This window comes from Nyctibius grandis, chromosome 13, assembly GCF_013368605.1.
Source record: "Nyctibius grandis isolate bNycGra1 chromosome 13, bNycGra1.pri, whole genome shotgun sequence".
NCBI classification, from domain to species: Eukaryota; Metazoa; Chordata; class Aves; order Nyctibiiformes; family Nyctibiidae; genus Nyctibius; species Nyctibius grandis.
The window spans coordinates 14483061-14492768 of NC_090670.1; positions in this window are offsets into that span (position 1 = coordinate 14483061).

Below are 9708 nucleotides of genomic sequence, written 5' to 3' on the forward strand. Positions count from 1 at the left end.
GTGTGATTCGTGTTCCTTCTGTACGGGGGGGGGCGATTTTGCTCAGCAGAGGCTATATAGTTAAAAAGAGACCAAATGTACTGGTGAAATGACAGCAGTGATAAAGTGTCTCCCATTGGGATGAACTTTTACAGGGCTTCAGTGTACAGCTGTTTGTGGTAGGTCAAAAGGGGTTTTGAAGGTATGTTTCAACCTCTTCTTTAAAATATTCCTTCTCAACTCTTGACACACACCCCCAAAATAGTACAACAGCGCAACCATTTCTGTTATGGGAAACAGAATGGCCTGTGATGAGGTTGAAGTCACCTGGCAGCCACCCATGCCTTGCCCAACAAGCTGCTCATCCATGGCAAGAGATGGGCCCTTCCATGCAATCTTCATCGGAGAGTCAGAGCTGGGGTCTTTGAAGGAGCTTCTCTCTCCCTCCACCGTTTCTAGAAACAAGCCTACATGATTAGCTGGGAGTAAGCACTGAGCTCTTAAATAACTGAAGTCGGGTGAGATGAATCCTGCCCTGAGGAACCTGAATTCCTTAAGGTAATGCATAATTACCCTTGCTGTCTGTTGTTCACACCTCTGGGCATAGGTCTTGTAGGTGGTTCTCAATGTGCAGTGGTAGTTACAGGATTTGCAACATTTTATTTGTATACTCACATCTATCACCTGGGGATGTGAAATTCCTGCTTATAAATGTCAATAGACAGGTATGCTGCTGGGCAAACAGAAATGAATGTACATCAGCTATGGAGATACAAACAGCCTTGGCACCAGTGGTGTAATTTGTAGCTCTGCTTGGTTGGGGCACATGGAGGCACTGGGCCCCTTTGATGCTGAACAAACACAGAACAGAAAAGCAGTCAGGACTTGTAGGAGTCTCAAGCGCAAGACGATGCAGGAGGCAGTCGACGGATCCAGCAAATGATGGGAGGAACGCAGGATAACCAGGAGATTCAGCCAGAGTGGCTCTGAAGGGCCAGCCTAAGCCTTTGTGGTGCTTCTGAAACACGCTCGTTCACAGTTGATGCCAGGATTGCTAACAGTAAGATTTTAATAAACACACACACACATAGAGACCCGTAGATGGAAGACACAAATGTGTCTTTGGACCTGCTCTCTTCACATCATTAACAGGTCTTCTTTTTTTTTTTTCCATTCTCCACCTCAATTTTTTCCATTTTCCTATGCTTTTAGAGAGCTTTTCCTTACGTCGAAGGACTTTTTCCACTTCCTTGTATAAATTTTACCCTTGTCTCCAGTCCTGAAGTATTTATAGCAATGGCACACATAACCATTGGGCATACAGTAATTTCTCTTTGAATACTTTCCATATCTCTCCTGTGTGCTTTTCCACCCACACGTGTTCCAGTGCCTTATCCTGAAGGATGTCTTTATTCCTCCTTTATACTTTTGGTTTCTCTATTGTTTTTTTCATGCCTTTCTTCTTGATGGGCTGGGTGTTTTTGCACATCACACAGCTTGAAAAAATGTTCCCTTCAGACTCTTTCATTGAACCAAATCCTATTCATCTGGTATGCACACAGACTGAAATTCAATCCTCAGTTAAAAGAGTGACCTACCTGCTGCAGGGAACCTATTTTTGAAGAATTTTTGGGACAAAGGCCTCAGATTGGCCTCCACAGGGGAATTACCTTCACCCGCAAGAGTCCCACTGGCCACAGCACAGTCGTCACCTCTGTGATTGTAATTGTATCTAGATACTTTTGTTGTTGGCATTTTCTTTCCTATGGTATTTTTGCACGAAAGCAGAAAACTGAAATTCTATTTTTTTTCCAAATATTGACATCGTTTTTCTGATGAAAAAGTAAGAATAATGGTGATTCAAATTGTGCAGTTATTTTCTTCCTGTTTTTATTTAGCCTTGTAAGGTAATGCAAACGGAATAGCTACCTGTGGCAAGCACATAGCTTTTGTTTCAGTATGGATTAATAGAGAGTCATGCTTCAAAGGGCAAAGCTGGGAACATAGGCTCACTGGATTGAAAGCAATGACTCTGAACAAGACTTTAAGAGTCACGGTTAAATAGCCACAGTGCTGTAGTTAGAAGAAATACAATCAGGGATATGAAGTTATATTAGTTCTGTTATGTGGTGCTCACGGCAATGCTGATGCAAGCCTGCCTTTAATTCAAGAAGGATGATGAAAAGCAGCGAAGACCAAGAGCGACAGAGGGACTGGGAAATGCATATGTTGGTGAAGGACTCCTAGACTTCCACCAGGTTGGCTTAACAAAGGGAAGGTTTAGGGCTGACTTGACTGCAGCCTAGAAGGAGCTAATATTCCCAAGAAGGAACACTTATTAGTAGGGAGTTCTCCTGTTTAGCAGATAAAGGCATAATGAGAGTCAGTGGCTAGAAGGTGAAGTTGGGAGAATCCCCAAATCAATTCAGTTTGCACGGATCATTGTGGTTCATCAAGGGTCAGCACAGATCCTCACGTACAGGGCAGTTCCAAGTGCAGACAGATTGACTTTCTAAAATGCCGGTGGCTAGCTGGAAGGTGCTCTCAGCCATGGACACTGGCAGCACCACCTCGTGTACCTCCATGTAAAGACAGCACAGAGTGGCCAGTGGTCACGTGCCACACTAATTGGTGGCATATCACTGGTTTAACACTCTTTGTGTGCTTGAGCACTAGTTCAGGCAGGAGTTAATCCAGACATTGTATGTGCTGCAGTAATGCCCAGAGCCCTGATGAGATGGCCAAGATAGATTTAGTTTAGAGCAATATTAGCCTTTATAAATGCTGCAAAGATATGTAACACTGTTTGGCCTGATTTTTCGAAGATAAAGAGTACCAGGCATGAGTTGAAATTTGCTTAGCGTTTCTGAAAATCAAGCTATAATTAATTAACACCTGCATGCCTATTAGTTATTTTTTCCACTTCATTTAAGAGAGGAAAAGAGAAACGTTAGGCTTCTCAAAACTTTGCAGCAAGTTTGTGGCATGATCAGAACTTGGAAGGTCCTGCACAATCTCCCCATTACTACTTCTTCCCCCTTTCTAATTAACTCAGCTTTTACTATCACCAATGCAACCTATTATATAACACAGACCATATAAGCTACAGGAACAACCTCCAAGAATACACCCAGCTGTATTCCCGTTCAGAGCTGCGATAAGCCTGCCAGGAGCACATCCTGCCTTTAATTATACTGAAGAGGTCTTGGTGATTTGGTGTCCTACATCAGTATTAGAAAGCTTGGGCATTGAATTGCTACAAATCAAGAGCTTTGCTGCTCTCACAACAAGCCCAGTGGGAGCCTGACTTTCTCAAAGAGCTTAATTAAAGAGTGCTTATTGTCAGCTCACCCCTGTAGCCCATTAGAGCTCCACAGAGATTTCTGTTCTCCAACATCATTGTGAAAAGTGGGACAGCCCTTGCTTCTTAGGAAGCTCTGTGTTCATAATCACTTCCTCACATGTCAATACAGTCCTGGTGATCTTATGGTCATGATGCAATTAGTTGGTGATAGGTGTGAACAGGGCATATCTGAATAACTGTTTATGGAGATCCTACTAGCTAGACAGTTTTTCAACACAGTCATAATTTCCCTTGTAGCTAGTACTTTCTCCGGCTGTATCTCAGTGTGTTTGGAAAAGCAAGATTAATGTGTGACATTTCCCAAAAATGTCTATTTTCTTTCCTCAGAAGCATGTAGGTCCCTCCCCTCTGATGAATGCAGCCCCTTGTGATCTATAGAGAGTGAGGGAAACCCAGGTTCCCACGTCAAGGAGGCCCTTCAAAACGTTGCTCACTTGTGGCTTGAAATGCACATCACGGTGGAGTTGTACTGCGGCGCAGTTAAATGAATTATTCAGATTATAACCTCTGCTGCGGTAGAACCAACTTAATTCTTTTGTGTGCATAGGGCTGGGGTACTTGGGCCCCCGTCAGTCTCATCCGTCTTGACCAGGGGATTTATACGTGCTTTAATATTGATATACAGCAGCCATCAGACATCGGGCTGCACAGTTAGAGAAATGGGTGGGAGGAGAGCGTAATGTTTTAGACCTGTCCCTGTGCCGTCCGTTTGTGGTATTATCACCTACACATGTGGAACAGAGAGGGTGATGTTGTCATTTGGGTTTGACTTGCACCGCTCACGGTACAAGGCCACTTACAGCGCGGTTCCCAGGCTTGTCCCACCCACTCCCCGAGCCATGAAGAAGCTATCACACACAGTCATTACCCACATGTGCCCCTGGAGTGCTGAGAGGGAGGTTTTTAATTTGATTCAGAATGGACAGTTCTTCGCGTTGCACAGGCACAAATGGCCACCTCCCTTTACGCTGGGCTGGGGCGGTGTTGCAGTGGGGCACGTTCCACTGCTCTGCCAGGGGGTTGCACAACTTCTGGCTCTGCTGGCTAACCCACATCTCAAAGGAGCTGAGAGGACTCATTGATTCAGGTTTGTCCATTACTCAGTATTATTTCCCAATGCATTTATGAAGCCATCCTACCTCCAGTTCCAACCCAGAGAAGTCAGAGATGTTTGGAGGCTTTGAAAGAAATTTTGGACAGCAAAAATGAGAGGAAATCTCACGGGTCTAGAAGTCGTCCTTGTTTTACATGTCCTTCTTACAACTTTCTCTTCCTTCATGATTGCAGCCATGAATCAATCTAGTATTAATTTTAATTAAACTCTGGCCAACTAAACGTGCCAAGAAGATTCAGGAGTGAAGGGTAGGCTGTCATCCTGCCAGTGGCCGTACCCAGTGCAAAACTTGCTTTAACAAAGCCATCTAATAGACAGGAAGCTCTTTGCAGTGATACAAGGAAAAGACTCCTCTGACTTGTGTTCTTCACTATTACAGCAGTGTTTGTGAACTTCCTGTGGGTTCTTGTGTCCTTCACTGTATGGTAAGCAATCCATAGATTGCTTTAATCATCATTGTCTTCCTGACATCTGCTTTCCCACGCAGGGAAGTAAATGTTTGCAGGATCCTCATGGAGGAGGAGTTCGTCCTAGAGACAAAGTGGTCCTGGAAGGGAAGTTCTGCCTGTCAGGAAGTTATATACTGTAATATGTAAAGCTGGCAATGACTTGCTTACGCGTCATGGCTCACGTGGTGATTTGTCCAGAGTCCCCCACCTTGATGTTTCACTGTGATGTCTTTTGTGCAGATACAGATCTGTCCAAACACAAATTCTTCGACTGCCTTTTGGCCCAGGTGAAGAAACGGTGCAAACCCCACTACGGCCACACTTGGTCACTGGGTGAAAACTGTCCTCTGGCTGCAGCCCTGAGCAGCGGGCAGGCCAGAGGGAGCGGAGGGGCTGCAGAGCATGCTGCGTGGCGCCTGGGCACCATGTCTTAAATGCCTGCAAAATCAGGTGGCTTTCTGACATGAAGCAAACCGATTGCTTCCCGGCCACTCTGTGTACAGCAGATGCTGTGCCATAGTCCGTGACAGCTTTAGGTGTCAGCCACAGCATGCTGGATTTGGGAACCAGCTGAGGGGATGGAGCAAGGGAAGTGCCACCCCTGGCACGGGACACCTGCCCGTGGCAGAGTCAGTGCCTGAGCAGGGCAGCGCAGGGAGGCAGGATTTCCCCACCCAGTGTAACCATTTTCCCCAGTGGAGCTGGGGAACAGGCTTGACTCATCAGGCGTGTGGAGATGGAGATCCCCAGAGACTTAGCAAAGGGAAAGAAAATGTGGCTCCCATCACCTTGGCATGAAAGTGATCTGGTTTTGCGGAGCGGGTGGGCTCCTGGTTTTGGAGAAGGGATGTTAAGCAGCAGAAGTTCCTGAGCTGGCTCTGCTGCAGTATCCCCTAGGATGGTGCCCAGTGACAGAAGGGAGCAGCTTTTGAGCAACATGTGTAATGAGTGATGAAAATATAATTGTCAGCTATTTGGGCATAATTGTATATTTAGAGAAACAACCAGCCAAAGCAAACCAGCCCATTTTATCAGGCCAAACCCCACTTTATTCTTCTGTTACCAGACGAAAGAATGTTCCCCTGACTGAGTTGAGTTTTTAGATGTCCAGTGATGCTTCTTTGCCAGTGCCTACAGTTCTGATGTGCCATAGCGCAGCCTCCTCCGCTGCATATTTGGGCTGTTACGGCCCAAGGAAGGGAGCCAAGGCCCCGGGTAGGGTCACACACACAAGTTATTGCCATGGGGAACCAGTATCATTCTTCTTCATGTGTCTTTATCTAAAACTGCACTTTGTTGGTGATGAAAATGCATTTAATAAGAAAACCAGAAGCATTACCAAATGGATGTGGAATATAGCGAAGCATGTGAGGAAAGTGAAGAGCGAAGTAAGGCACACTCATAGCTGCTATGAGGCTGACCCAAACAAGTACAGATCAAAATCCAAACTATTCCAGCAGCTCAACTTTTCTTACTTCAGAGACTGTGGTCTTCCAAGCCTGGAAGGCAAAGGCAGCTTTCCCTTGTTCGCTGTAACAGCTGTGGTAGTGGAGGCTGCATCTTCCTTTATTTTTGAGCCTTTATTGCACGTGGATGACTCTGTTCCGTAGACGCTGAAATCCAGAGGTGATGTAGGCTAGGGCTGTGTGCTTGATTGCCCTCCTGACCGATATATTTTGCGAATGTTATTGTTGAGTGTGTTTGTCATAGGTATGGCTGTGCCACATCTGGAGTTATTATCAATAGAAGAAAAGCCTCCTTGTGCTGCTGGGTTATATAAAATGGAAAGAGCTTGAAACACCCAGGGCAGTAGCACTGCCATTATCTTTTTAGCTTCATGCTTGTGTGAAGTAGAGATTTAAGATTGCACTTACATCAAAGGGCTGCAGGTCTGAATCGAGGATACTGGGTTGAACTTCATATCGAAGAACATTTAAGTTACTGATTTTCTACCTGAAAAGCAACTAATAAAATAAATGAACGTAACTGTGCATTGACTGCAAAGTCTGAACTGTTTGAACAAAAAGCAGTCATTTAGCTCAATTTGGTAAGTGCGTTAATAATGGAAGCCTAAATGCAGTGGGGCTTTTTTCTTTTTAACTAAACTTAACCTGTTTTTTATTCATCTGCAAGTGGCATATGACAGCAAGAATAACAGTTTAATAATAATAATAATAATAATAATAATAATATCCTTGATAAGTGTCATAGGCCTCCTAGATTTTACCACAATTTGCCCTAAAAGCCTTTCCTCTGTCCTGCATCTATGGGAGAAGAGAAAATGTAATTTCTGATAATTCTAGGCTAGAAGTTCCTATTTCCAGTGAACTCCAAAAGAAGATTTTTTTTGAGTATAAAGATGACTTTTAGAACTAGTAACTCCCATCTTCACAGTGCTTTCTCAGTGTTAATGAGGGCTTCCCCATACAAGAATAGCTAAATAGCTATTACCAATTTTAATGGTGTGTTGAATTTTGAATACCTTTGCAATGAAAATGCTGTGTTCAGTGTTATATTGTGGAAGTATTTTCTACATACCGATTTCAGGATTGGATTGACTAGTTTTATTCTGGAATGGAGGGATCAAATAACTGGAAAATGCGTGCTCTGTTCTGAATATATGATATTTACTTTGATCTAGTATCCTCTGTCACCGTTCATCTGATGCATTTAGGTCTCAACTCATCCTTTTAGAGAAGGATAATGACAGGCTGCTCTAGACTGCCTACATTAGACTTGTCAGTCTAGGCTGATTGTGTCCCAAATTGAAGGATATTGATTAATTTTGACAGTGCCTGAAATACATTCCTGCATTAGCAATGAACTACATACTTGGCAAACTCGTGGTGCTGTAGCAACATCTAGAAGTCCGTTCTTTAAGGACAGTGAGAACAAATCTCCATTTGGCATGGTGGTAACAACAGGTAACCGTCGTATGGTACGTGGGAAATGATGTAAGATATTGATGGTGTCCTGGCAGCACTGATGGCAATGCGCTGCACCCCATCTGTCTGCTGGCGTGAGCCTCAGGGGACTCTCCCCTCTCTCCTTAAGATGGGTCTAGGGTCTCCGGACCTTGCTCTATTGCGTGCAATGTTTCACACGCTTGTGTAGTTCCCTCAAACGAAACAATCAGCCCTGCGAAGCTGTATGTATGTATCACCTTTCACTGCAAATTGGCAGATTTCCACCTGATAAACCAACTGAACAAGTTTCAAACTCCTGGGCTCTACCTGTTCCTTTTCCCCAAAAAGACTGAAAACTGAAAGCTCTGCTCCATTTACCAACTGTCAAATCCAAAATGAAGGTCTAAGAGCCCGAGTATACTAAATGTCATGGTACTTCTTATCAATGCACACCCAAAGCTACTGCTTCTTCCCCACTTTAACCACATTATCTATAATAGTAAGTAGGATAAAATTTTTCTCCTTATTTACTAAAATAATGCTTGCAAGAAAACTGTATTTTGCACAATAACTTCTCAGTCTAAAACACTTCTAGGCTAAATATATTCTTCTAAGATACGTGCTTGGGGCATCTGTTTCCATGCTGCATTCTCTCTGCAAGCGGCACGGAAGATGCCTTTCTTTGCCGTCGCTGTGTGCAGCGTGGGCAGATCTGAGCAGAGAATTCTGCCTGAAGATTTCTGTTGTCTTTTTGTTCGGTTGAAGGATATGGCTCTGATTTCTCGCATTTGTAAACTGCACACAAAACGCAGTCATACGCCTGGCTGGAAATCTTCGTTATACCTTCCAAGCTAGTCTAAAAATACAACTCAGGCCCTGCAGTCCTGAAAAATTAAATCCAGTGCTCCAACATGCAGGGTAGCCTACAAGACTGTGCTTCTTCATAGCACACAGTTATCACCCCTGCACTCGTTAGAGAAGAGAATTGATATTCACAAAGGCTTAGTTCCCTTTAAAATTTTGCTCGTTATGTGTTTCAGGAGGACATGGTAGCAAAAGTCCCTTCTATTACGATTCTGAGAGGACTTTTAGAAAATGTGAGGCAGTTCTCTCCCCACCAGACTTTGTGCAGGAAGGGATGCCTTTCCACTCCCTCCGGGAAGCGTAAGCGATACGAGTTTTGCAATCAGAAAACACCGCCTGGTTGTTCACCTTTATTTTTACAAGTGTCAGACTTATGCAAAGTTTTATGTCACACCTTTACAGGTCAACAGTGCATATTATTCCAAAAAGCTCTCCAAGGCAACTCTTTTCAGTCTTAGAGGCCGTGCTCAACTTAGCCATCATGAGGAGGCACTGAGCCCCACCCAAGTGGTTTTGCTTTGTCAAAAATTCAGTATTTGTTTCTAGCATTGCATCTGGGCTCTTGTTTGCTAGATCAATCAAAATGTTCATTTGCTTACAGTCATCTGAACGAGGAAAGGTCAGGATACAGAGGCACTAAGTCTCTTTGTGGTTGCAAGCAGCAGAAAGGCTATATAAAGGAGAAAATTACTCTTCCAAGGATGACAAATAAGCACTAGCTTGGATGCCTCGGCTCTGCCAGTCAGCCTCAGGATGAAGGGTCTGTCATATGGATATCCACATTTCTAGCACCCAGTACACAGGATGCAAATGCTTTTGCCTCTTATTTTCATTTATTGTGCAATCTCTCAATGCTGCAGTCTGGGTGAACAGGGGAAGCTGTGCGTTCAAACCGCTGTTTCAACCTGGTCAAAGGAAAGCTTGCATCATTCCTGGTGCAGATGTAGTTATAAGGGCGGCCTGGACATTTGAAGTCCACTCTCAAGATGACTTGGTATAGGAAAGACCCGTGTTCAAAAGAGTGGGCTCCAC